Source organism: Zalophus californianus, chromosome 3 (genome assembly GCF_009762305.2).
Source record: "Zalophus californianus isolate mZalCal1 chromosome 3, mZalCal1.pri.v2, whole genome shotgun sequence".
NCBI classification, from domain to species: Eukaryota; Metazoa; Chordata; class Mammalia; order Carnivora; family Otariidae; genus Zalophus; species Zalophus californianus.
In genome coordinates, this window is record NC_045597.1 from 14,385,632 (window position 1) to 14,413,014 (window position 27,383).

The following is a 27,383-nucleotide window of genomic DNA, read 5'->3' on the forward strand; positions in this document are numbered from 1 at the left end:
TTAATTTTGCATTACATAAATACCAGTAAAGAGAGTGAAAAATAAAACTAGATGCAAATTTTATGCTCATCGCAATGCACAAATTAGGCCATAGAAAAATCCCTCTCTGGATTCAGAGTTTTCTTGTGCCAGCTAGAGCCTAGAAAAAAAGTTAAATTATTTTTCACCAATTCAACAGAGGTAAAAATGATCACATAAAAACCAGACTAAACAGAAACAAGTCAATGAGGCTGCTACACATAAAGCTTTATACAAATGAAGCACTGTCAAAACATTTCAAAATGTCAGAAATTCGTTTAGAAAATTTACAGTCTCTTTAAAAAAAAACACTCCTAGTATAAATTTGCCTTTCTGTAAATTTAGTCCCAACCTCTCATTATCACAAAAATGTCAGTCTCCTCAATTTCTAGAACTGTATCTATAATATTAATTTGCAGAGTACCCGCAGTCTGCCAGTGTCATTTCCCAAAGGTGGCCTACTTGATGGGAGGGTTGGAAGAAGACAGCCTAATTCTTAGAAGGACAAAACTGTGCACAATAACAATCAACCCTGCACAAGACAGCTTTTCAAAATCATTTTTAGACATGCATAAATCAGAGATGCATTTGTGTTAGCTAATCACTACTAATGAACTTGAGCTGAGAATTCAAACTTCAATATTTAGCTAAAATTCTGAAGTGCAGCATCTAAATTAAACCAATACTATTGCTTGGAAAGCGAAGATGAGGCATTTTTTACATTTTCTAGACACTCGGGGCTGGATGATACGACCACAGACTCAGCAGAAGGAAACACAGGGGCACCTGGGTGGCTCAGTCGTTAAGCGTCTGCCTTCAGCTCAGGTCACCATCCCAGGGTCCTGGGAGCAAGCCCCACATTGTGCTCCCTGCTCGGCGGGAGGCCTGCTTCTCCCTCTCCCACTCCCCCTGCTTGTGTTCCTGCTCTTGCTGTGTCTGTCAAATAAAATCTTTAAAAAAAAAAAAGAAGAAAGAAAGAAAGAAACACGAGTGTGAAAAATGATCCTTTCTGATACTGGAAATTCACAATAAAAGCATATTTTGGCTTTTTGTTAAGGATGAAGTTATGTTACCTATGTGAACATCATTGAGGGTTTTAGTGTTTTTAATTGTAGAAAAATGGGTAATGTGACTGCCATCTATCCCTTCTTTTTTTCTCCTCTAATGTCAGGGGATTTTTTTTAATATGTTGTAGGAAATAATGTCTTCTGAAACAAGAAAAAAAAAACAAATAAAATTACAAAAGTATAGCTGCAACCAGAGGAGACTAAATCTGCCTCCATAATATTGGTTGGTGTTCTGATGTGGCAAAAACTGGCTACACTTGATCTTAGCCAAAAGGCCGGGAAGCGATATGTGGCAAGAACTGGCTTGTTGGTTCCAGAGGGTATCTTCACATGGAGGTTTGAAGAGTCCCCATTATGACTTCACAAGCCCCAGGCTAGTGTTTGTCTAGCGCCAGTGCAGTTGATACCCACCCAGACTGTTTTGCCAACAGCATAATTTCACCTCTTAGCAGAGATGCCAAATGCTCTGTGACAGACTACAACTGCACTTTCAGCCACATCTACTTCATAATGAGCACATATAGTCACTGCCTCTCCCTCAGCAGAGAAAAATATGGCCTGAGCATAATTTTGTATTAATCAGAAGCACCGTTCCTGAGGACTAGTTAGCCAGAAACCTCTGGGGCAATTTGTATGCTCAAGACAATCATCTCAACTTATTGTGGGACTGGTAAATATTTATACTGAAGAATGAAAGATAGATGGCCAGTCTCCAGGGTATGGAAAAAATACTTAATAGTTATTCCAATCCAGCCAGGGGGGAAAAGAAAAAAAGCATAGAGGTAGGCAAACAGGGGTCTCTAGCCAACACAAAATGCTTAAAGACATCTTTCCTAAAAATAAGCAGATCTCAACAATAATTTTATAAAGAGTCAACTTGGTGAGATATTTCACAAATACCAATGTTCTGTTGAGATGAATAGAGAAGTTTTTAAATAAGTCTCAAAACAAATCATAAAAGTTCCCAGGGCAAATACCACTGGGAAAACAAGAAAGTAACAGTCCATCAAAAAGGCTCATAAAACTGATAAAAAGCCAATCGTACACCCACCGAAAAAATGATTTTCTTCGAACCAACTCATTTATTAGAACTACCCATCTCTCGGAGACTGAGTTTCTGAGCAAAACACTTGTTTGGAATCAGAGCAAGGCAAGCGCCACTAGTGGAAGGACTGGTTGAGTCGTTGGGAGCAGAAGGCATAAGCACGGGGAAAGAACAGGAATAAAAATCACTTGCGAACCTGGGGCAGCTCCATTAAGTGTTTTAAAAAATCGAAGCTATATACCTGATCTGTGGTTTTCATAAGTCCAATTAGAGTTTTAGCAAGAAATATAATGTTAATGCATAACACCTTTTATCTGTAGAAAATTCTCACTTTCAAATTCTATGATCTCTTTCTATATGGGAGAAAGGCAACAAAAGCCCCCAACATTTTTCAATGTCTTTGAACATGTTCCTAAGTAATAAGTCTATTGTGATAAATAGTTAGATAGCCCACTATACCTGCATTGTCTTTAGTAAAGAACATCTAGATTGGTACAGCCTTCTGAGGGATTAAACATAGGTAGGTACATAGGTAGGTGGGTAGATATAGGTCAATATATGCATACACGTACACATGCACGGAAGTATAATCTTCTCAAGATAAATACATGTATATGTGTATGTAAAGAGATCTGTTTAGTAGTATTATTTGGTAACAGTGGAGTCACTGTCCATGAGGTAGATTTAAGACTGAGTCACATGAGGCATCCTCTCTTATAGGAACTCTACAAGAACTGGAATCATGCAGACTTGTGGCAGAGACATAATTTTATTTCTCCAAGGTTGGCATGGTTGAGGTCATAAAGAACATTAGCAGTCTCTTCCTGGGATGGGAGAGAAGAGAGGAGCCACTTTGGACAATAGTTCATATTTAGCCCTCAAACCAGTCTAAAGGTTTCCAGACTATAGCCATTCATTCCAAAAGTGGGGGTGGGGGGAGACATAAAATTATACCTCATCCAAACATTATGCTCAATCTATGTCTGCTAAAGTTCTAGGCATGACATATAAAGACGAACAAAACAAATATTTTCATAGTCTAATGGAGACAGGCAATTAAACTTAATTGTAATACAACCTAAGTGCTACATTAGAGCTACAGAAATAAAGAAGAAAGGCCTTCTGCTAGGGAGGGTTTGGGCATTGGGTGGGAAGGCTCCCCAGGAGGCGCTCTCTAGAGTTGAATCTAGAAAGTCAAGTGGATGGGGAGAGAGAGAAACTACAGGAGCCTTAGATGAAGGGAAAAGGCACAGTGGCAAAAGAGAACACGATTCATTAGAAGCACAAGTGGTTCTGGGTGGATACGATTTTATTTCTTAGTATTTCTGAGGCACCACAATAGACATTGGAAATATCCAGAAGGGGGAAAAAAAAAAAAAAAGCTGTGTTCAGGAGACTGAAAGTTAAATCAGAGGCAGAATGGAACAAGCACTGGGTGCCATTCTAAGATATTCTGGCCTTCCATGTAGGTGATTAAAAAAAAAACAACATTGATAATAAAAATAAATAAAAAATTTAAAATTTTAAAAAATTTTAAAAAACACTGAAAAATTTTAGGCAAGGGAAAAATACAATCATAATTGCACTGGAAAGAGACATTTTGATGGCACATATGAAGACGATGACAACAGTTGATTATTTAAGGGCTACGTGGGTTACGTGGGTCTGTGCAAGAAGCCTAGAATTTAAGACTGTAAAATGTTATGCTTCACGGGTTGGTTTTTAAAAGTAACCCAGAAGTTCTGTGCCAAGAGAGAAAACAAACTGCACAATCCTCAAGTTTTTAGATCAGAACTAAAGATTAAGGGAGGAGGGCAGAGTAGTAGCCTGGCTTCACCCAGCTGCATTTACTGTACCAAGAAAAACTACATGAAGCGTCTCCTCAGTGGCAAAACCCCACTGCATCCTCAGGAGGAAGAGCACCACCTCCTCAGCCTATATAAGAGGGAAATGAAGTAAACGCTTCTGGAGAGAGTACACAAGGGTAGGCCTTCTGGGAGCTGAGACTCGAGACGCAAAAGGGAAGAATGAAGGAGGAAGAAGGGTTGGAGGTAGTGACTGGCTTGGGACAGTTATGAATGGAGAGCACACAACAGCTGATACCCTGCCATGTCAGTGAGCTCTACCTCCCGAAATGCCTCAGTGGGTAAAGTTGTTGAGTGAGACTAACGTAGATGTTGATGCTTTCCTGAGTGTCCTTATCTGGGAACCATATATTGAGGGCTGTGGTGAGGAAATGGACAAGCTGGGAACACCTAGAAGAAACGGTGTGGCAAGGAAGGAATTCCAGATTTCTGACTGGATAATAAGGCGGATGCTAGTCCCAGGAACCAAACTAAGGAAGGCAGAAGGACCACATTTGGAGGGCAAACTACTTGCCTTTCTGGCCCTCAGTTTCTTCACATTCGTGGAACAAGGGCATTGTCCTGGTGCACCCTAACGTCCACGCCAGTGTTGGCTGTCTCTGAAAATAGGAATTCATCAAGAACATTCCATTTTCAACTAATGGATCTCACCCCCACAGCTCTCCTGGACCTATCAACATGCTTTCTCTTTTCTACTACCAAACCTGTGTCTGAATTCAGCAAAAAAAAAAAAAAAAAGGGGGGGGGAAGAAACTTCTGGAATAGGAACAATGAAGCCCAGTTCAAGGCCCTTAGGGGGTGCCAAGTTTTCTTTTTTTAAGAGGGAGGTCACACCACAGACCTTGTCAATCATGTTCCCTTATCATTAATAAAGGGAGGAAAATACTCTCTTACAACCCCACACCAGTCTTCTCAGAGGTAGAGAATTCTTTCACTATTAAACAGTCACAGAAAAGCATACATATTTGAAGGTGTTATTGTTGGATAGGTCAATATGCACAGTAAGATGCTGCTGATTAAATCCAGCCCCAGTTCACCGGTCTACGAAGAAATCCTACACATAAAAAAAAAAAAAAATTAACTTACTTTGGAGCTCCTCTTTTATAAAAAGATATAGATATTAAGACTGACAGCCATCTTGCACAGATTCCATAAATAAAATATTTTTATTTCAAAAAGTTTAACATTATATTTTTTTTATTACTTCTACCAAAGTGGAATGGAGGAAAATATATAGTACAGTGTACTCTCATGGGGCTTATTTGAAGTCTTTTCTGGTAATGTTTTGGTAATAATGGATTTTATTTGCTCTCTCAAGAAGGCATTTTAGGTTTAATAAACCATAATCTATAAGACTTCAAAGTACTTAAAAAATATATATATATAAATATTACCTATAAACGGACAAACATAGTTGGCTGTCATATACTCAGGTTACCAATACCGATGTCAAGCATGCCTCTGACACACTTTTTGCCCAACTGATTGTTTTATTTCATAAAAAAAGTAATAGCTTCAGTGTTTTCTTCTTCAGTAAACACTGGGTGATATCTGGTTCAGTGCTTTTCAGCACAAAATTACGCCGAAGAAAGGCCAGTGTAATAGGTTTGACCTATTATTTTTACCTATTTCTTTCCAATTTCCACAACCTATTGTAGCATCCAGCATCTCTAATGCAGGGTAATTCATTTCTGACTCTACAATCAACCCCTAACTACACTGCGGTCATTCACTACATTTGATACCCCCATTTTTTTAACAACTTCTCCTTACATTTAGATTATGCTGTAGTTTAGACGGGGTATAGTATGCTCTAAATCTTCTGATCTTCAAAGAATGTGTTTACGAGCTTCAAGTGCAGTTTGAAAAGGAGGGGGAAAAGAAACTAAAAATGCTGTTTCAGCAGATGCCATCCTCTCAGTCTATTTATAAGAAACTAGCAGATGAAGCCTTGTCTCACATCACTATCCAGAGAGATGTCACATATAAATAGCACAGTCACTGTATCTGTTTTATATACCATATAATTGTATACTTGATCATGTTCAAATCCTTCTATTGCCTATAAAAAGGTGAACTCCACTAAATAGATTCCTACGTAAGAAACCCTATCATCTACGGATCACACTGAACCCAGAAAGCATCATGTGAAATGTCAATTACATACACACCCATTTGTGTTCTATATGAAAATAAAAATTTCAAGATTTTAGTCTTAAGAAATTAAGATGAATCACTTCATTATTGGGCTATTCTTGATGTTCAAATCTTGCTCAGCTCACAAAAACAAGAGTGAGACCTCAATGCTTTCAGTCAATTTTCATTAAACAGGCAATGTCCATTAGTGGGGCGGGGGTGAGTCTTCATTACTTCCTTTTTGGCTTGTTCCCACACCAGGACCCATTGCAGAATAACTGGTTAGTGCTTTGAAATCCACATGCTGTGTGATACGGGCTCTGGTCATTTCCAAGAAGCCATAAGGGCTAACTGCTTCAAATTATATAGTGCTCCCCTTTATACACCTCAACCCTGTGTACCCACTGCATTAGGTAATTTGGTTTTAAATTTTGACCAAAGTGATTTGATTTAAAAAGCAAGTAGTCCAGGAGCATCTAAAGTAAAAAGAAGCTCCTGCCCCACATTCCATACTTTTCTCCACCTCTCTCTTCAGCTTCTTCCAGCAATAAATGAAAACCATTAATACGGGAATAATAACAGTGCAAGCAGTTCAGAGTAAGGGGTAAATGAGTTTATACATATAAATACTTGGAGCAGTGTCAGGAGCATAGTATCTACTATATAAGTGTAATCTTGTGATGATCATTACTTTTACATTATCAGGACCAACAATATCAAGAAATATAACAGTTATATTCTGTCCTATAACTAGGATTAATTCCTTGCCTACAGATCAACTCCAGAAATTGAACACTTTCTAGTACAGTGTACTCTAGGAAAGGACACTTATTAGAACAGTGGGGAGGAAGCACCCGGGTGGCTCAGTCGGTTAAGCATCTGGCTTCAGTTCAAGTCATGATCCCAGGGTCCAGGGATCGAGTCTCACATCGGGCTCCCTGCTCAGTGGGGAGTCTGCAGCTCCCTCTCTCTCTGCAGCTCCCCCTGCTTGTGCTCTCTCTCTCTCTCTCTCAAAATAAATAAATAAAATCTTTGAAAAAAAAAAAAGAACCATGGGGAAACTGTTTACTTCTCCATTCCAACAGCATACTTATTATGACCTGGACACTCTTCTAGAAACTGGAGACAGAGTGGTGAATCAGACTAACACAGTGCTTATGTTCTAGTAAGAATAAATAAACCAACAAATAAACAATACAATCTTAAATAGAAACTGGTATTATGGTTCCCCTATTGTGCTCTGTGACTTTTGAAGGAAAACATTCAAAGAATGATTCTTTTTTAAGTCTATGATTGCTCAAAATCTGCCAACATTTTAGTGTGCTTCACATTTACACAAGGCTTCCTCATATTGGTTTCCTTTCTTTCTTCTTGTTGGATGTATAATTTCTCACCTTGTCCCTAATATCATCCAGTTTACCCATTCTTTCTGTTGATTGAAAATTTTTCCATCTTCTCGAAGCACAATATGTCCTAATCTAACTTGGGCTGTTGTTTCATATTTGAACCATGATTTTCTCATTAAATTTTTTTCTTAGAATTTCAAATTTAATTTTATGGTCTATTTCTTATTATATTCTCAAATATTTTTCTTATGTTCCTTGTACTCTTTAGTATATTGAATCCATTGTTTTCCCAGAACCGCCCTCCTTCAGATCTTCTTTTCTCTTCTCCCATCTGATCTCCTGGGGTGTGCTACAGAAATGTCATCCTTTAATTTTTTCACCTCCCTTGGATGCATTGCTTTTTGAAACCCACACCTTTTTTAAAAAAAGATTTTATTTAGAGAGAGAGAGAGAGAGTTGGGGGGGGAGAGCAGAAGGAGAGGGGGAGAGAGAATCTTTAGCATGGAGCCTGACAAGGGGCTCGATCCCATGACCCTGAAATCATGACCTGAACAAAATCAAGAGTCGGATTTCAACCAACTGAGCCACCCAGGTGCCCCAAAACCCATACCTTTTAAAAAAAGTCTCACCTTCTTTTTGCTGATGTGCATCATCAAGTAACTTCCTAAGAGTACATGTCTGAAAACAACTTCATCCTGGCTTCCTGATTGATAATTTATCAGAATATAGAATTTTGACCAAAAATCTTTTCTTTCAGATTTGAAAGTCAATGTTCCATTGACTTCTAGGATCCAGTGTGCTAATGAGCAGTGGGAAGAAAATTGGATATGTTTTCTTTTAGGTAATAAGTTTAATTCTCTCTGTTAACCTTGATGCCTAAAATTTTTAAATGGCATTGTTCCTCTACTCAGCCCTATTTGCAATGTGAAAATCTGTGACAAGCTTTAACTCTGGAACCTTTCTTATATTATACGAAATGGATTCCCATCAATTATTTTTCCTGAAATTCTTCTTAGTTGAACACTGGATATTTCAGATTGAATTCTATGTCCTTTACCTTTATCTCATGTTTCTTGTCTTTTCATTCTCTATTCTTACAGGCCTCCTAAAATGTAACTTCCAAATCGCCTACTGTATTTTGTATATTAATAATATATATATTTTTTATTTTCAGGAGCTCTTTCGCATTCTCTGATTATTCACTTTCACAGTATATTCTTACTTTTATGGGTGTAATATCTTAAATCTCTGTGAGGAGACCAATTATAACTTTTTCATTTTCCACATGTTCTGAACTCTAAATTACCTGCTTCCTGTAGGGTCCGTTTTCTTATAATTTTCGTAGGTCTTTCTCTAATTTGAAGACCTTCCTCAGCTATCTTGGGCTTCTCTGTTGTTCATTTATAATAACAATGGGGCCTCTGTGTTCATGGGTAAGCCTCGCCAACTGGAAAACTCCACTTTAGGGTGAGCCTGTGAGGAACAGTCACTGAGCCAATGGCTCCCCAAGTCCTACCACGTGGAAAGCTTTACTTTGTGGCAAAACCACCCCTCCATTTGTTTTCTGGGTTATCTCCCTCCCAAAAAAAAGTGTGTTCAATTTTTTGTTAAGTTCACTCTCTATTTTCATCTACCTAGTAATAAGCATTGGAGAAAAGCGGGTGGTGGTGAAAGGATTAATTAATCTACTTAATGGTCCCTGTTTGCGGCTTCATTGCTCATTTCCAACCCCTTCTTCTGATGGCCTTTAAGGCTATATAGTCTTGCTAAGGTTCTTTAGTTCAAACCACTGCGGCTTCCACTGCTGTAGAGGCCACATATATCATATTTCAAACCAGGAAAGGCCTCAGAATTCTGAACCACCCAGCCATACAGATGCTTTCTTAAGATTCTCAAGAAGCTTCATTAACGTCACCCAGCTACAGGCAGCACTGGTCTGAAACACTTGCAAGGTCTTTCAATGGAGTCAATACATTTTTATTGAAGTGCCATTCGTGGTAAGCCAACTCCTCTGCTTAAGAAATGTGAATAACATTAGAATGCCCAAGGAGCCCACTAGGAGCTAATACTGGTCAAACAGGAGCCAAATTAGAAAAAGAGAGAGAGGAAAGAAAAAACAAGACTAGAAGTTAGGAGACCTGGATGTGGATCCTCATTCCATCTCTAATCAGCTATGAGACCTTAAATAAGTTGATTCACCTTTCTGGACCTTATCTGTAAAATAAGAACTTCATATGAGAATAAACAGCTTAATGAAATCCTAAGTCACGGTCTGAGATTTTTGTCAGAATATGGTTAAAATTTATGTATATATTAAACCTACAAAATGCTCTTGTTTTATATACCAACGGTGGAGGAGGAAAGAAATCAAATTGTTATACAACGAATGGAGTGTACTGAGACAGAAGAAGCAGCTGGAACTGAAAACAGACATCAGTCCCTTGACACAGCAGAGTATATACTGAATGAATGAACAAGTGGCAAGAAATATATATTTAGAGCAGTGAAACTCTTAAAAGATGAATGTTGCTGACGTTTGTAAAGAGTAAAAAGTCATGACATCATAACAGAGTGTCCCCCGGTGAGTTCACTGTTAAAAGTGTTATTCCTCCCGAAGACAGGTTGGAGATTTCCAATAACATCTGTCTGTGCCTCGGACCGTCAAAGGAATTTATTGTGCATTTACACAAGCAAGAAAGAAAAATTAGAAGAGAGACCAAGCCTCATACTTTTTAACATGAGAAGTATCCCCAGCAGAGTTACTGGGGAAACAAAAGTTCCCCTTAAATAATTCAAGGGTCTTTTCATCAGCTGTATCAAACTGTCAATAGCAGTTCTCTGTTCCCTGGCATATCATGAACTCACTACAGCAAAAATATATCAAACAAAAGAAGGCAAAGACTTCATCTAGCATGATAAATCTCTTTGCATTCAGACATTCTCTTTATTTCAGAAAACAAATGTTGACAGTTCCTACCAACACTTATTCTGGTGGTTTCCACCCCAAACAGTCATGAGGAATCAGAATTGTCAAATCCGGGGTGCATGGGTGGTGCTGTCGGTTAAGCGACTGACTCATGGTTTCAGCTCAGGTCGTGATCTCAGGGTTGTGACATTGAGTCCCATTCAGTGTGGGGTCAGCTTGAGATTCTCTCTCCCTTTCCCTCTGCCCCTCCCGCTCATGCTCTCTCACTCTCTCTCTCTCCCAAGTAAATAAATAAATCGTAGGGGGGAAAAAGTATGGTCAAATCCTCTTAATTTAATTCAATAATTAAGCATCCTCATGTGTTCAGTGGTACATAAGCCCATCTGGGATGGGGGCAAAGCAGAGATGGTTGGGAAGGATGGAAGTAAGAGAAGTGATAGCACTTTCCCTGCATCCAGGAAATAGAAAATTCCTTTAAGACAAGGAAGACAAAATATTGAAGAGGCTAAACAATGAAAACAGCTGATAATGGCATTCAGCAACGAGGAAGCAACCTCAGTGAATTACACGAAGAGCAAGGAACTGTGGATAGAGAGGGAAGGGATCAGTGTAGACTGGGGGAATCAGGACAATCTCCAGGAAGGAGCGAAAATTAAGGTCATGCAGAATGGCCCAGATTTAGAAATGCGTGAAGGAGTGAGAAGGAATCTTGAGTTGGTAAACTCAGCACTCGACTAGCGTTCAACAAGCCAAACTAAGAATAGGTTAGTAAAGGGACAAAGATGGAATGAACCACAGGTATCGTAAGTTGTTTGAGGAACATTCTGATGACATATTTGGTAACTACCATGGCCTTCTAGACCACTGCCCTGAGGTCTAGCTCCACAGTAAATCTGTGAGGATAATAGGAAGGGTTAAAAGACAAAAGTGGAAAAGAAAAGGCGGCCTTTATTACCCCCCTTTAATATTCTCCACTTGGAACTTTATCAATAAATATATTTGAGTGTTTGCTTTTGCTACAAGTTTGTGTGAGTCTGCTCAGGCTGCCACAACAAAATAGGACAGACTGGGGGCTTACACTACAGAAACTTATTTTGTCACAGTTCTGGGGGTTGGAAGTCCAAAATCAACTTACGGGCACCCTGGTTTCTCCTGAGGCTTCTCTCCTTGGCTTGCAGATGGCCGCCTTCTTGCTGTGTCCTCAGATGGTCCTTCCCCTGTGCACATATCCATTGTATCCCTGTGTGTGTCCAAATGTCCTCTTCGTAGAAGGACACCAGTCTGATGGAATTAAGACCCATCCTAGAGGCTCATTTTGCCTTAATAAGCTCTTTAAAGATCCTATCTCCAAATATGTCACATTCTAAGGTACTGGGGGTGATGGCTCCAACATATGAATTTAAGGAAAAATAACTCAGCCAATAATATGTATTTTATGTTTTTTAATCATAAGAGAATGACACTGAAAACTATATACAGTAAACACAACATGATATAGTGGACATTGCTGTAAATGTGAAATGTGATTTAAAAATACAGATTTAGGGGCACCTGGGTGACTGAGTCGGTTAAGCGTCTGCCTTCGGCTCAGGTCATGACCCCAGGGTCCTGGGATTGAGTCCTGCATCAAGCTCCCTGCTCATGGGGAGCCTGCTTCTCCCTCTCCTCCCCACTCATGCTCTCTCTCTCCCCACCCTCTCTCTCTCCCTCTCCATCTCTTTCTCTCAAATAAATAAATAAAAGCTTTAAGAAAATAAAAAAAAAATACAGACTTATATAAAAGTACAAATAAATACATTACAATTTGAACAACTAAACTCCAAAATCTTGCAAGACAGGGGAGTCACAAACTTAGACCAGGAGATGATAATATCAACCTTCTACTTCCCTTCCACTGGACTGATCAAATATCTCATAAGATAATTTGGTGGTAAGGCTTTTTGATAAAAACAAAGGACTTTGTCCTAGAGAAATTGTAAAGCAGAGTAATGTAGTAGGAAGAGCCATGGATTAGGATTTGGGTGTTCTGGATTCTAGCTTAAGGCAGAAGAAGAGGTATCCAAAGAGACTGAGGATAAAGGAATTAGGAAAGAACACTGTAGCAGCCAAAGAGATTCAAGATTGGAAGAAGAGGTCAACTCAGAGCCCCTTCCTATGAACAGATCAGCCAAACAAGACCTGAGAAGACACTTCAGAATTCACTCCACCTTCACAAGAGCAATGCCAGGAAAGTTGAGACAGTTAAAGACAGATTTAGTGGATCGGGAAATGAATGAGAAATAAAGTGTAGAGAATTCATGATTTTTTTAAGTCTGACCACTGGAGAATTTCATGGTGGCTTAGGGGAAGACCAAACAAAGGAGGTTTTCCTTCCTTCTTTTCTTTTTCTTCTCTCTCTCTCTCTTTTGTGATAAAACTAGAGCTTGTTTACAGGTTTAAAGAAAGGACCCTGCTTAGAAGTAGGACTGAGGGAACTAGGGAATGAGGGAATTCTCCAATGGTTCCCTTAAGCAATGTCTGAGAACCCCCTAGCACTGTGTTTGTCACTTCCTGTCCTCAAGGGGTTCTAGATTAATGGGGATAGAGACAGTTACCCTAAGTTATTTGTTTTCATGGCTGTATGTCCGACTGAAGAGGACCCACAAGGAAAGGAGCACTGATGAGTCCTCAGGAGTCTGAGAAGGCCTTTCCTTTCAAAGAAGGAAAGTTGGAGCTGAGGCTTGCAGGATGGGCAGTGTGTCAGGTCAACAGGAGAGATGAGGCATTTCATGTAGAAGCGTCTATGCAAAACCAGAATCATGAAGAATACAGATAAGACTCCAGAGGGAGCTTCACCTAGAAAAGGAATGAGACGCTTCCATAATTCATAGAAGAAAAAACATAAAACATGCAAAACAATATGGTCAAGTTTGGGGAAAATGGAGGGGAATGAGGGGATGTTATGGCTAAGGGACCCCATTTTTGCCATTTTCTTCTTAAACCACATGAGCTATTGCTCAAATATAACCATTCACATTGTGAATGTTCACTTTTAAAACTGCCGAAGTGCTTCAAGGGGCAGTTTAGCATCAAGTACTGACACCCTTTGAAGAAAGGAAATAAGAGGGTAGGTTTGAGAATTTACCTAGAGCGAAAGGCAAAAAATTCAAATCAGGCAGACAACAAGGGTGTGGTCTGTCAAGACAAACAGCTCAGTTGTAGGAACAAACAGGTATTATTTGATCAAGCAAGAAGGCATCAAAACGAGATTCTTTCAATCAACCTCCTCATAATTTACGATGAGAATTAGTCAAGGCATAAACAATCTCACAGGAAATATTAAACATGAACCAAAAATACTGGTGTACAAATTGGAGTATGAGAAGTACATGTGCAGTCCCCATAAAGACAATCAAAGTAGAGTTAATCCTATCTAGGGATCAGATCACCGCCCAAAAAGCAAACAAAACCAAAACAAGAGAACTCCAAAGAAAGTGTGAGAAGCTTGGGGAGAAAATCATGGATTTCTGTAGAGCTGGCAAGGTCAAGACCTGGCAAGATTAGAGGAAAGCCACCAGCAGCAAAAAGGGATTGTGATATGGATGCATCTGTTACATGCCTGGCACCCTTCAGAATAGTCAGTCTTCAAGGCTGTGAACCTGACCTGTATTAGGAAGTCAATCAGTCATCTGACTGGAGAGCAAGGGTGCTTGAGAAAGCCATCTGGACACCTAAGCCCAAGGCTGAGGCAGCCACTGCTCAAGGAAGGCAGAGAGCTGAAGCAATCAGGTGATAATGAGGGCTGACATGCAGCAAGATAAGAAGAAAACACCTGGGTGGTGTATGAGTTTGCTAGAGCTGCCATACGAAGTCCCACAGTCTGAGTAGCTTAAACAATAAGAATTTACTTTCCCACACTTGAAGAGGTGGAAAGGCCAAGTTCAAGGCATTGGTAGGGTTGGTTTCTTCTGAGACCTCTCTCCTTGGCTTTGCAGATGGATACCTTCAACCTGTACCTTCACGTCCTCTTCCCTCTGTGGATGTCTGTGTGTTCAAATTTTCCCTTCTTTCAAGGACACCAGTCATATTGGATAAGGCCCACCCTAATGACTTCATTTTAATTTAATCACTTCTTTAAAGACTATCTTCAAATACAGTCATGCTCTGAAGCACCTGATGTTAGAACTTCAACATATGACCTGGGAGGGGGAGGAATGACGCAGCCCATAACGGTTGGTAATCATAGGATTCTTTGAAAAATTCACCAGGTAATCTTTCTGGTCAAAATGTAGTCATAGGCATACTCGCCTAGCCTTGAAAAATACAGCAGTATTCAGATGACCTTCTCCACCCTATAAAGATATCACCCTCGCTCAGGTGAGGACCCAGAACACCAAGTACAACTTTTGTTATAGGCTCTTTTTTATCAGAGCTGAGACCTTTACTATTACCCAATCATTTTACCTCAAATAAAAACACAGAACAGAAAATCAGTGGGAAATGCTTTTTAAAAAAGGAACAAATTTAAATAATCTGCAGCTTTGGCTAGTCCCCAGCTTCATTTTTCTCATTTACTATTTGTTAGCTAAATAAGCCTACTTAGGATTTAAAGTCAAAAAGAGGAGGGAAAATTGCCATGTTCTCTTCACTTATGATTTTCAATATTTTAAAAAGAGCTTAAAGACCTTTTATTTTATACAATTGCCCATAATTGTCTTTGTAGTTTTATTGGTATTAATTTCATACAGCTCATTTAGAATGTCAAAGCACATATGCAACATAGTAATAAAGTCATTATCACTGCATAGAGATATAATAAGTAATTTTGATTCTCTCATTTTTGTCCTCTCACTTTCTTCTCATTTCTGCCCACATTTTATAAGAATGAAGATGAGTTTGCTGACCTTTTGTGAAAGAACATCTACCATGAAGAAACTGATGATTTCATCCTGATTGAGGCCTGGAAAACTTTTATTTTCTAGCTCCATTAGCTTTTTCAGAATAACTCTGATTATAATATTACTGCATTACAAATAAACTTTTAAATTCAGAAGAGAATGCTAATGCTACAAAACAGTAAATAATTCAAATAATATGGAGCCCCTTTTAGCCAATGAACCATAATTCAGTATAATGCTTTTTTTCCTTTATTAACAGTATACTAGAGAAGATATTATTTAAAAGGAAAGAACAGAGGGATAAGAGAAAAAATAAAATTTCTCATTTTTTGTTAAAGATGAGATGACATACATCATTAAATATAATACAATAAAGTTTCTCAGAATTAGGTCATCAATTTAAAATATGTAGTAAATGTAATCTATGCCCACTAAGGCAATTTGCATATTTCTACAGGCTTCATTAGCCACAATTTTGAAGGACTTTGTGAATCTATTAATTCTTACATAAGAGAGCACACTATTAGGCCCAAGGTAGGGATAACGTAGGGTAGGTATCGTTTTGGCAAATGTTTACGTTCCAAACGTAAAGGAAAAAAAGGCAAAACAAAATAGAAGATCCTATTTTTAGGCCATGTGCTGGGGAGGGGGTAGAGCAACACCCCCTTCTGGGTAGCATGACTAGAACCTGGAATCTTCAGAGGGAAAAAAACCCCACTAATTTCAAAGCATGTACCATGGAGGGATGAAGTAGGATGAGTGACATGTACTTAGTGCCGACCACGCCTTTGTTCTGGGAAAGACACAAGCGTCGACCACTGAGTTATGCAAATATAAAACAAAGAACATACTGTACAGTGGAAAGTTTGAGAAGCTGGAGCTTTGAGGAACTAAGTTGGTCTGCGGGAGATGATTATGTAATAGGCAAGACTTGCATCTCCGAACATGATCTTCTAATTGGAGAAATATTGCATGCCAACCATTGCTCGTTCTTGTGGGCAAGTGTATGTTTTATTTAAGCTGTCTGCTCATAGGTAAGCAGAGCCTGAAAACATTCAGATGACAGAAGATCTTTGAAAAAGAACTAGACCAGGCTTGACAAAGTGCAGCCTACAAGTCCAACCTAGGATGGTGTATAAAAATGAAATCCACAGACACCCAGAAATGTCTAAATTAAAGGACTTGTCTTTTGTCCTTGTAATTTAGAAGGGAGAACACATGAGAAAGAGGTGTAGTATTTTAAGACTACAGCTTTCTAGAGAGTGACTGTGTTTTTTGGGGAAAAGTTAAAGCCACAGCCCTATGAATAGAGGGTAGGATCTAAAGGAACTGGACATTCTCACTCTCAGTCACCTTGGAGACTGAGACAGCAAGACCTGGAGGGTGGGACTAAGCTGGGAAGAGGAAAATTCTCTTGATATTGTTTTCTTGGGCCTGGACCCGAAGGAATCTATCTCAAGGGCAGACATAAAGAGTGGAGGAAATATGCCTCTGAAAGATGAAAATGGGCAGGGTAGTGCTGGCAAAAGCACAACCTCTGGTCAAGCAGGGAAACCTTATTTGCCTGAGCAGGGAAGCAGCTCAGTTGGAAGGGCTGAAGAAGGTTCTAACCTATGAGTGGAGCCAGAGTTAGTGGCCAATGGCAAGTTGGTCTGGGTAGTGCGTTCCCCCCGGGGCCATCTCTGAGCTTGTGCTGTAGGTAATAACTGCAAGTCTGAGGTGGTAAAGAGAAGAGTAGGGCCCTCTGAGACTAGCACAGAGGGCAGGTGCCACCACAAGCAGATACTTGGGGTGGAGGCTGCCATCACGGCAACGGTGAAGTCAGCTGTCTGCAGTGGGGCAAAGGGCCAGCCAGGGCCCAGTCTGCCATCAGAAGTTCTCGGAGGCACTGTCCTGGAAACAATATTAGCCAAAGGAGGTGACCTTGAAGAACCCAGAAGGGAGAGAGGTCGCCTAGTAGCTGGATTTGAACTTAACTTCAGTGTGACACCCTTTGTATTCTCCATGCTGGTGAGACCCGGGAGACATCTGCATTCCATTTAAAATAAACTCCTCTGAAGCCAGAAATTAGGGTTATTCCAATTTCATAGATGGGAAATTTAAAGACTGGGAGATTTCCTCAAACTAAAAAGGGTAATACCCCAAATTAGAGCCCAAAGCTGCTAACATCCACAGCGACGCAAAGACACTGGCGGCAATGTTGTCTCAGAGAGAGAGAGAGGGCATACCCAGCAGGCACACCACATCAAATTGTGGAAGCATAGTGATCAACGCCAATTTGGATTCTATGAATGAGCCCCGAGATTTTACCATGCCTTTCTGTCAGGGTTTGTTATCTACTAAGGGGTTTAAATTGACAATAGAAAAATATTTCTGTGAAATCCAGTAATGCACAGTGGTTAACCATAGCTGAATTTTATAAACTATGATTTGTCAAATAATTTGTGCTTTTCCCCAAACACAAGCCCTGCATCATTCTGACAGCAAAAAGAGTCTACCTAGTCCCTATAATTTTCCACTGAACCTACAGCATATCTCTGCTTTATCTGGATTCTTAGAGGGTTAGGAATTTCAGCCCCCAAACCACTTTGTGATAGAAAATGTAAAGTCTTCGAGCTAAAGAGGACTGGAAATATCATTTCCCTGGACTTCAAATGGTACCATATATACCAGTTCAGGTTGAGCAGAGAACAATGTACTCTTTAGACACATCTAAGAAATGAAATTTTACAGGAAAGTAAGTAACAATCAAATTAACAATTACTGAGTGGCAAGTTCCCATCTCAACCTGCTCAATTGATGTCAGTAACTCTGCGAAAATGGCTTCCAGTAGCTCATTCAGTCCTTAAAAATAATGAGGCCAGTAGTGTTATCATAGGGGTTAAGTTCATTGTCTAAGATCACACAGCTGAATGGTAGAGTTGGTATTTAAAACCAACGTATCTACCTCCGCCATCGCTATTCTTTTTTACAATATCATGTTTCTTCCAACTGTAACCTTTCTGGTATTTAGCCATTGTTTCCATCAGGAAATTTTTATCCCATTCTAAACCTCATTCATTTAAGCCTGTTTACTTGAAATCTGTTCTTGTAAAGTTTGGAAACAGCTGGTCACTGTCCTCGGTTTAAGAACTCCCTCACATACAGAACTTGGAGATAATTAAATCCTCCATCAGCGATTTCTTCTTTTGGCTGAATAAGCCCTTTTCGACGTTTCCTTAAAAAGATTTCTGTACCCTTAAATATCCTGCAGCATCCCCCTATTGTGTTGACTTTTACAGCTGGAATACTGGCACACGGGTTTTGGGGGAGTCATTTTTAACCCCATGGACCGACCCTTCCCCCACTCCCGTCATGTTCTTTAACCAACTGTCTTCTATTTAATGCTTAAGCAGCTTGGTTCCCCCGACTGAGCATTTTGTCCTCATTGAGTTTCATGATGTTTTCCGGGGCCATTTTCTCCAATGTGCCAAGAAGCTGCTCTGTTTGTCAAGGAGCAGTGCAGATCATTTGCCATCCTGATAAAATCCTTTGCCTCTTCTGTTACAGTGTATGTATCTACTCGAGAGGCACCTGTTATATGCTAAATTGTGCTCCCCCAATCCATATGTTAAAGCCCTAACCACCAGTTCCTCACAATGTGACTGTGTTTGGAATTAGGGCATTTAAAGGTAATTAAGTCTAAATGAAGTCATTGGGGTGGGCTCTAAACCAATGGGACTGGTGTCCCTATAAAAAGGGATTAGAACACAGACATATGCACAGAATTAAGACCTTGTGAAGACACAATAAAAAGACCAGTCACCTATAGGTCAAGGAGAGAGGCCTCAAAAGAAACCAATCCTGCCAACACCTTGATCTCAGCCTTCTGGCCTCCAGAATGGTGAGAAAATCAGTCTCTGCTGTTGAAGTCGCCCAGTCTGTGGTACTTATTATGGCAGCACTGGGAAACCAGCACAACTCCCCAAAAGTCTCATTTCACAAACTATATTATTAATTATGTAAAGAATTCCACACATACTGAAAATCCCCTACCCTGAAAAGGTCACATCCCTTCTGTGGGATTCATGCCAAAAAGACATCAACTCTATCCAGAAGTAGGTGTGAGACAATCCTAAATCGTGAGGCATTCTTCAAAATAACTGACCAGTACTCTTCCACGTGTCAAAGGCATGAAGGCAAGAAAAGACCAAGAACTCTCACAGAATGGAAGAAACTAAGCAAATATGAAAACTAAATGCAGTGGGAGATCCCGAATTGAATCCTGGGACAGGAACAGAGCCTTAGTGGAAAACTGGTGAATTCATAAGAAAGTCTATTCTTAATTAATAGCCGTGTACCAATGCTGATCTCTTCATTTTGATGAAAGTATTACTGTTATGCAAAATGTTGACATTAGGGAAAGCTGGGCAAAGGGTCCATGGAAACTCTTAGTTCTACCTTTGCAATACTTTGGGAATCCCAAGACTGTTTCCAAACAAAAACTAAATAATAAATACCTAGCAATAAATAACAGATCATAATATAAATGAATATTACAAATATTCTCTGTTCTAAATATATATATTATAAAACAACAGATAATATAATAAAAATGTAAATAAATAAAATAAATGAACCAATAAATAACCACTAGAAGAGAAAAACCACATATTTAAACACTGGCGTATCCTCTGAAATAAACTATTAAAGAAAGCAGGAGAGAAGGAAGGAGCTACTGTTCATTGAGATCTACGGGATGATAGACCCAAGCACTTAATCCTCACAACACTGTCATCCATAAAATGTGACAGCTGATGAGACAAGCTCAAAAATATTTAAGTAACTCATTCAAGGTCACATAACAAATATGATGCCTGAATTTCAGACTTAAGTCCATTTAAATCCAATGCACACGCTCGTTCTACTGGCCTCTCCACCAACTAAACATTCATCCAATTATAGCTGTTCTGCCTTTGAGGCTCCCATTCTTGGCTGCACACCGGAATCACCTGAGGAGCTTTAAAAATTCAGGAGGCCCTGATCCCACCCCAGTCAAGACCCTGATGTCATTGTTTTAGGGTTCAACCTGATCTCAGGATTTTAAAAAATCTCCCCAGAGGATTCAATATGTAGAGAACTCTACCAGCTTATCAATGTTAGAGTCCCGCAGAACAGAACTAAAACCTTCCTAAGGACAGGACAATCATATCTCTCATTTGTTTGGGAGTAAGCACATATCATCAAATCAATTAAATCTGACTTGTGCAACATTTTCTTTATGGGAACAACAAGAGAAGTAGAAATTCTTCCGAAGACACATGGAGAACAGGGACCAGCTTTAGAAGGGCTGCCCTCAGCCAATTGCATGTGTGCCAAGAATTTAGAGGCAGTTGACTTAAGAGATAAATCTCAAAACTCTTTCGAGACAGAGAGGAATCTAGGAGCAATCTTTTGACTAGTAGAAGTCGAATGACTTACTGTCTTTGATTTTAATTTCCTCTGGTCCCTTTAAAATGGCAAAGGGAAACTATCAAGCTATGTAAGACTCTAATTGAAAATAAACATTTTCCTACTTTTGAGTGGAATTAAAGCTGGGAGAAAACTGAATAGCTTCAAGGTGAGGAATGAAACAGAAAGCACCATCAAGAAAGGCTGCGATGTGGGGATTGGGAAACCATTCTGCCTGCTGAGTTGTGAGCCAGGCAAGCACTTACAGACAATTACAACCCTAGAAAACAAATAAAAAGTGTGTAAGTAGGCACTTTGATACTTCTTCCTAATTATAGGGTTTATGAGCTGGAGTCTAAAAACACAAATAGAGGCAATGCAAACAATAGTAACCCTGAAATGAAGTTATGAACTTATTAGCTTTACATAATTACACAGCTGTGACAGGTTGACAAGCTCCCTGCCTGAGGGACAGCGCCTCCCCACTGTTGGGCCTTGGAGTGAGGGGGCCACCTTTGTATTTTAGCTTTTGAAAAAATACAATTTAGGGTGAATCATACAGAACTGTCAATATTTGTCCTACAAAAATGGCAATTCCATATTTTGAGTTACAATATGAAGATCTCCTTCATCTCCCTTGGGTTTCTCAGGGGCAGACTTCTTTTTCTAGAGCCTTTGAAACATCCATAGCACCAACCGCAAAGCTGTGAATAATAGAGCAAGCTCAGGAAAGGCATATACAATAAAAGAATAGAACTCACCTACCTATAGAGAAAAGCTATATTTTCTAATATCTAACAAATTGAGAAGCCCCGGAAACCACCATTTGTGATATATATACCAAATAACATTACATTCTGGTAATTGGCCCAGATACCAAATTGCACCTGCAAATCGGCTGTCTGGGGTTTTTAGAGAATGCTTATTTACTGTCCCTCCCAATTTGTTTGTAGAGGGCTTTGGAAACTCAATGGGGTTAGAGGTCCCCAACTGTATTTACACACACACGCGTGTGTGTGTACGCACGTAAAGAGCGATTTTACATACGCATGATTTACAAATGCTAATGATTGATCTTTCATTTTTTTAGATATAAGAAAAAAACTAGGAAAAAAGAGCAAGCCCCAGGAAAGGCACAAACCAATTCTTGACTTTTTTTTTTTTTTTTTTTTAGTAATGAAAACCTGTGTGTGAATTCCTATGGCACACATTTTGTCTTTGAAAAGCCAAATATGGACTCGGCAGATCTTTCTCATATATGCCAAAGAGAGATTTCTATAGGAAGTTTCACTCAAAAGAAGAACAGCAAAGTTCTTCCAGGCTGCGGGCAGCAAACTGCAGGATATAGTATTAAAAGCTCCCATTTATTTGGTGCTTGCCATGTTTGCTGTTCTAGTGCTTTAAACATATTAGCTATTTAATCCTCTCAATGATCTTAACAGGCTGGTACCATGTTTATTCCATTTGGCCGAGAAACAAGAGGCTTCAGTAGGTCCTTTACCAAAGACACATGCTTCTTAAAAGGCAGAGCCTGACCTCTGTCTTCTGTGGGCTCTCCCACCAGAGCAGGTGCTCAGACCCGCCACTCGCCTGCCTCACGTGGGTAGCTCACACCAACCAAACGACAATGCAACCACAATAATATTCCAGAATTACATAACCCACTTGTGCATTATTTTGATTTGTAGAGTAGGTTATTAGCAGCAATCTTGCGTATTGCTCAATGAAAACAAAGTGAGAGGCATCATCTTCCGGACAGGCATATATTATAAGTTTGTTTTATTATGTTTATCACTGCAGGGTTTATTTCAAATTCATTGTGGAAAAGAATGTTTGTCAAAAGAACATGAGGGTGTGCCCATTGAATGTGTACTGTATTACTAAATGGAATGCTAGCAAATAATGTTAGAGAGTATCATTCTCTTAATTTATTAAACAATTTTATTGTTTTGTGTTTGGAAACCAATTAATCGAAAGCATTTACAGGTATAATTACTAAACAAGAATTGGTTGAACTCCGTTTTATCAAAATAAGAGTACAAATTGAATATAAATCAAAATGTCTTAATTTTAATTGGAAAGATTCCACTGCCAGAATTCATTGGTCAGAGAATGTCAACGGTGGGAAAAAATTTATCTTTAATAAATGTGGTCATTGTAATTGAATTTCATAATACTGATCTCGCTGGAGAACGATGATGCTTTGTAGGAAACAGACCCATGTGATATGAACATGACTGTCCCTGCGGTAGTTTTGAATCCAGTCTTCATGAGGTGTAAAATTGGAATAACAGGCTTAGAGTACTTAATGCATGTGAATAATTTGGATTATTGCAGCCAAGATACTGTCACATGTTTGGGGAATGAAGTAAGTTTGTGTTACTGTGCAGTACTACAGAGTAGCCTCCTAATTGGCCTCCTTAACTTCACGTTATTCACCCCCTGTAGTCTATTCTCGACACAGCAGCCAGTCAAACGTATGTCAGATTCGTCTTCTGAAGTGTACCATTGTAGGGGAGAATAAAATATAAAATCCTTACAGTGGCCAACAAGATCGAGCCTTCATTCTGCTCCAGTCATAATGGCTTCACACTTGCCACGTGGGCCCCCATCAAAGAGCCTTTGCACTTGCTGTTCCTTCTGCCTGCGGTGCTTTCCTGAAGAATTTCAAATGGCTGGTACTCTCACTTCATCCAGGTGCTCAGATGTCACGTCCCCAGAGGCCTCGGCCATCCACCGCATCTCAGACTCACCCTTATCCCACCCCTGGAGCATTCTCTCCAGGCAACTGACCCATTTTATTTCTCACTTGCTTTTCATTCCCTGAGAGCATGTGCTGTTTATTTGCTTGTTTCCTGTCCTCCCTGCTAGAAAATAAATTCACTGAGGAAAGGGACTTTTTTTTTTTTTTGGACCCAGGACCCAGAACAGTGCCAAGACATTCTCTAAAAAATTCTGGAATGAGTGAATGAATGAATCTGAAAAACTGAGTGACTGTCCATGAATGAATAGTCCATTTTGATGCAAAGTGAAATATCAGAGTTAGAATGAAGATGGAACCTTCATCCTTAAAGAAAGCAGGGTTTGCAGATTCATGGATTCTATTTGGAGGACCACTTTCCCAAAATCCAATAAACCTTGGGAAACTATACAGAGTCCTGAAAAATAAGAAAGGAAAAATCGTTGCAATTTCTCTATTGTCCACTGAAGACTTTTGTTTCAATTATGTATTTGTTTCATTTTAGTGCTATTCACTTTTAAATATGCATGCCTCCTTTAATGTCCACCTTACAGATATATTACTTACAATGTTATGATAGTATTATATAAGCTAGGTGGGAGGGCCAAATGCTTTAAAAAGCAAGAAAAAAGGAGAAAACATGCTTTAAAAAGGAAAAGATAAATGGGAGTATTTATTTTTTTATTACCTCTCGCTAATTTGTTATTTTGAATCCTTTCTATCACATGCCTTGCTATCTTGCATTTAACTCTAAGAGTAAATACACATCTCATTTTAAGAATAGGAATGAGGATGGGGGGATGGGAGGTGCATTCCTGATCGGAGCCCTAAGAGAATTAGCTCCAGTGCGATTCACATGACCTGAAGTCATATCTTTGTCCCCAGTGGAGATGCATCACACAGTGACAATTGCTCCTTCATCCTCCTCAAAGTCACCTGGAATCATGACACACCTTCCACCATAGTTTCTTCTAGATTCCAATCCTCTGTTGAACATCCTCCGCAGTCCACAGTGATGTATATATGTCCTCCATAATGTGAAGGGACTTCTACCAATCCCTAATTTCCTGATAAAGATTATCCTCTGTTTCCTAGGACGTTACTTGGAGGACTTTTAAGCCACTATAAAACCCACATTTCAACATCAAAAAGGACACTGTTGCTCTGCAGAGATGTTTGCCAAAGTACAAATTGTGTGACAAAGAGAGAGAACACTCCAGACCAAACTACATGTGTTGCAGAACCCACTCAACTCAGAATAGTGCAGTGGGCTCATTGGCTGAGAGAGTGTGCAGGCTGTGTGCTAATGTAGTCTGGCCAGGAGCGTAAGGCACAGCCTGCCATCGCACTCTCTGGCGGAAAGTGCACGACAAAGAGTCTATATCCAGGGTGTTGTGATTTTGTTTTAATTACAAAAACACTTCTATGATAAATAGTGCTAAAATGAAACAGAATTACTCAGGGAAGCATGAAACATGCAATATATTCAGAAGGAGGTGATAATTATTTCACGAATGATAAAACAATTATATAAAAATATGAAAAAACCAAATTGTGGAGAAAATGAGCCCAGGCATGAAAGCATGCATTCATTTAATAAACATTTATGTATCTATGTGCCATAGGGGGGCACTCAACCAATACCTGGATTTATAAACTAGACATATGACAATGAGAAAATGTTATTCCTTGACCTCAAAGAGCTTGCAATCTACTATGGAAAAATCTGTATAGAAATAAACAATACATTGACTCTTTTACTAGAGGTGTGTGCAAAATACTTTGGGAACATGGAGGTGGAAGACATCAATTCTCCTTGTTTCGTTAGGAACACCTTTACTAAAGATTACTAAAACAGAACCTAAGGAGATGATTGCAGATGACTGGTGAATCAGGCAAAGAGGTCTTTCCAGATAGAAGGAACAGCATGTTCCAAGGTGAGAAGGAAAATGGTGCATTCAGGTGACTGCATGTCATTGAGTATAGCAGAGGTCAGATCATAAAGTGCCTTCAATACCACGCTAAGGAGGATCTTGGTTTTCATCTTGAGTAAAATGGAAATATTTTAAATAAGGGAGTATTATGATCAGATTTTCAATCCAACTAAAACAGACTATATAGCAGTACAGTCCTTTTCCCTTCCCTGAGAATTTGAGGTATTGACAATACCCTAAAGTTCTCCTTAGAGGAGAGACAAAGTCGTGAATGAATGAATGACTTAATATTTTACTAATCCCTCTTCTCATCTATCGATAATGATAAAACAATCTTAATTTTACAGCCAACCTACACAAGGGGCGCCTCTGTGCAACAACTAAAGAGATGGGGTTTTAATAAATCAGTGGTGATCAATATTAATGTTTGTGACTAGCTGTCTTCTGCAACTCTGATTTCCACTGCAAATAACCTCCAGTGGAGTCAACATAATGGAGTCTAGTATTGGTCAGAAATTCTCAATAAAGCATCACAAAGAGTAAATCAGATGTGGCTAAATTTTCTAAAAAGTGGGAGAAAAACAAAGGTTAAGTTGCAAAGAAAGTGATAGTGGGGTAGGAAAGAAGGCCAAACTGGAGCTAAGAGAACAAGATTCAAAACACATTCTCAAGGTGCCTGAATGGCTCAGTCGGTTAAGCGTCTGGCTCTTGATTTCAGCTCAGGTCATGATCTGAGGATCGTGAGATCAAGCCCCATGTCGAGCTCCACACCAGATATGGAGCCTGCTTAAGATTCTCTCTCCCTCTGCCCTTCTCCCACCCTCTCGAATGAATGAATAAATAAATAAAACAAAAAAACAAATTCTCATTCCCTAAGGGGGTGAACCTCAGTTCACACTCTCTCAATTTTATTCCTTACAGACAAAGTTGGAATAACTATACTACCCCCTGACTATGCAGAACTGTTTCCCAAACCAAATGAAAAACATGCTTATAAGTAAAAAGCACAAAATACCTAGGTTATAAAGACCTCCTCTATCAGCGTACGTAACATAAGGAGGCACGAAAAATGCAAACATGGGCACTGTTGTGATAAAACAGTCATAAATCCAATATTCATACATATTTGATCATCAATTATGAGCTGTTTTTAATATTTAATAAGTGTATTGGTTGATCTAAAGATAGCTCTTTCCCAAATATTCACCACACTGGCAAAATAGTAAAGCCATGTAAGATAAATTTTTCAAATGAAAATTTCTCACCCACTAGAGTCCTTCTGCGTGTTACATTACAGTGCATTCAGATTCAGCCAACCGTGAATCTGACAGAGAAACTGTATGGCACAAAGGATGGAGGATAAGGAAGAGGGAAATGTATAAAGATCTTCAGGAAAGTAGATATAACACGGGGATGCTTCCAAACACAAAAAACGTGACCTCTTATTCCTCAAAGATGTATTGGAAATCCCTTCATAGAAATCCAGGTGCTCATCAGGTAATTCCCAACACTGTTCCCCCATCTCGCCAGAATGCAGTTGGTGAGAATACATGGCTCCAGGGCACGCAGATGGCAGCTATTGCTGGCTCGAGAATTTGAGGAACACCCGAGCAGGACAGAATTGGAGAAGCCCAGAGACAATCTGTGATTGTAAGGTTGCGCCCCAAAGTTAATTCCAAGATTTTCATGGATGATGAAAATCGTCCCCCCACCCCGCTGTGATGGGTCTGAATCTTATCTTCAAAAAGATATGTTGAAGTCCTAACTCCTGGGACCTGGGAGTATGCCTTATTTGGAAATAGGGTCTTCGAAGATGTCATCAAGTTGAGATCATTAGAATGGGCCCTATTCCAAAATAACTGGTGTCAGAAGAAGTGGGAGATGCCAGGTGGACACAGAGACATGTGGGGCAAAAGACTGCCAGGCGACAGTAAAGGCAGAGAGGTTAGAATAATGTCTCTATGAGTCAAGAAAAGCCAAGGATTGTTGGCAACCACCA

At 39.5% G+C, this 27,383-nt stretch overlaps 1 protein-coding gene across 6 annotated transcripts in view; it reads right to left on the reverse strand.

Annotated features, from left to right (window-relative positions):
* Positions 1-27,383, reverse strand: part of HS6ST3 (heparan sulfate 6-O-sulfotransferase 3) — a 642,842-nt gene that overhangs the window by 325,788 nt on the left and 289,671 nt on the right. The gene's annotated exons all lie outside the window — the stretch shown is intronic.